The sequence below is a fragment of the Amblyomma maculatum genome, chromosome 3 (genome assembly GCF_055883805.1).
Source record: "Amblyomma maculatum isolate TAMU_Amacu chromosome 3, ASM5588380v1, whole genome shotgun sequence".
Lineage (NCBI taxonomy): Eukaryota > Metazoa > Arthropoda > Arachnida > Ixodida > Ixodidae > Amblyomma > Amblyomma maculatum.
Genome location: NC_139346.1, coordinates 211,258,750 through 211,260,939, shown reverse-complemented (window position 1 = coordinate 211,260,939; position 2,190 = coordinate 211,258,750).

Genomic DNA, 2,190 nt, shown 5'->3' with positions numbered 1-2,190 from the left:
AGTTATGTGATGTTAGGAAGATAGTGAGAGACCGGAAAGCGTGGCGTGACATGTTCAATAGGGTCACGAAGAGTCGGACACGACTGAACTGAACTGAGTGCCCCCGAAGGCCCGTTAAAGTCATCAATATTATATTTTATACTTTGGCCCTTCAGTAAAAGAACTGAACACTTCGTCACTCTGTTTCCCTTTTTTTTTTTTGAGGTTATTAGCCTGCTGTCACTTTTTGTTTATTTTAACGCGATAGCGTTATGGAGCTCGTGTCGCAGAAAAGCCGGTGTCGTCGACGTCGGCGGCGTTGGCCGTGAGCGATAAATCCCGGCATGCACTTCATAAATAAAAAGCAACTTCCAAGATGGGCTGGGTGGGAATCGAACCAGGGTCGCCGGAGTGTGAGACGGAGACGCTACCACTCAGCCACGAGTTCTTTTTTTTTTATTACCTGTTTAGACGAGTCGATGCTTGAAAGCGGTACAAAAGCGCTTCTAGTGAATCCAGTGTTGCCTTAGAAACGTGCCGTAGAACGTTATACTGCGGTGTATATCGGTAATTATGAGCATGTTACTTACAGAGGTCGCAGTTACACGAGTAGCAAAGTACGTTTCCGCTACATTTCTTCTGCGCTCTGCGCACATGCAGAGCCATCTTGCGGCAAACACAGAAGAACCCCTCCTCGCAATATGCGGCGCTGCCCCTACACGTGGCGCGCCACTCACCCCTGACGTTTCGCCGTGCACCCTGACGGATTGTAGAATCAAGCGTCATTCCTTTCTTTAGATCACTATCTTCGGTCACCCGCTTCTCCCCTTCGGCTGCGCAGGTACCGGTGCGAGGATGCCCCAATACCCTTGCGTTTAATAAGTTTTCTCGCTCTCTCCCCTTCTAACATCCAGCGTGCGTCACTCGAACAGTAGTGTTTAGGCGACGCGGCTCCTCTTTCCGCTCACAGCGTGATTGCTAGGTGCAGCGTCTGATGCCGGACGCCTCTGACGTGATCGCTGCGCCGTAGCGCTTCTGCTGGGAAAGCGTCCCCTGCGATGTGTGCCGAGCTGCTTCCGAGGAATCATGCTTCTGCGTGGTGCTCCCAAGCGAGATAAAGGACGATCCCATCAAGGCGTCAGCCCCATGATCGCGTCCGCCTTCATGGCGCGTCGCTGCCCGGCTTTTTCCCTCCGAGACACCGAGTTCTTTGTGCAATAACGCTATTGCGTTCCACTCTTGAAGGCGAAGCTTAAGCGTTCTCCAAATTTTTAGCTACGGTCTTTGCATCGTTGTCTGAAGCATAAGCTTCACCGTTATGTTAACCTTATCATGCGCAAGTGACACTTTGTCCTTTCTATTATTCTTACTTGGTTTTGCAAAGGACAACACAAGTTTCAACCGATTTTCCTTTCACGAGTCTCTAGAAATTCCATAATCTGTGTCCTTCAGTTTCCTGCCATTGCTTAGTGCTACCTTGGTGTCTTTATAAGACAAAACAAATGGAAATAATGGGACGATTGTGCTCTAAAGAATGACTCCCAATCCTGTGGGCTCTGTGGATTGGTCCTATGGTGAGCTGCAGTTTGACCAGGAAACAATTATGATCGCTTTTTCTGACGTTACCCAGCTTTCTCGTCGATCACTATCTTCTACGCCCCAAATGATATAAGGTTCATTGGTTTTCTAGGTCGTCAATTTTCTTGACCACTGCTTCTGCACTTTCGGACTGCATTTGAAACTGGCTTTGAAACTGTGTAGCATGTTGACCCCTATCCTCTAACCTCAAATTTAAGGATTTTATTCTGGTACCAATATCCTTAATTACTGTTTCCATTTTTGTTCTATGCCATCTAATTTACTAAGAATAGTATTTTGCCCATCCTGCAGTTTCTGTAAAATATCGGCCATTTCGCCCATGTGTCTAGCTAGGGCTTTCTTGAATGTCGTCAGCTACTAACCACAGTTTAGCAAGAAACACTTTACAGGTGTGGTTGCTCAGTTTGGTTGCTCAGTTTAGCCATGGTTCAGATGCATGCCGGTACGAATCCGTGAATTCTTCTCGCCGGGAAGCAGTGGCGAAGAGAAAGCGTGATCTGCTAGAGGCAAAAACAGACCACGAGAAAGAAGCTCGCATAGAGAAGAAACGCCAGTATGACCGTGCACACATGGTTAACACTGCGATTACTAGGTTCCCCGGGATAAATTTCC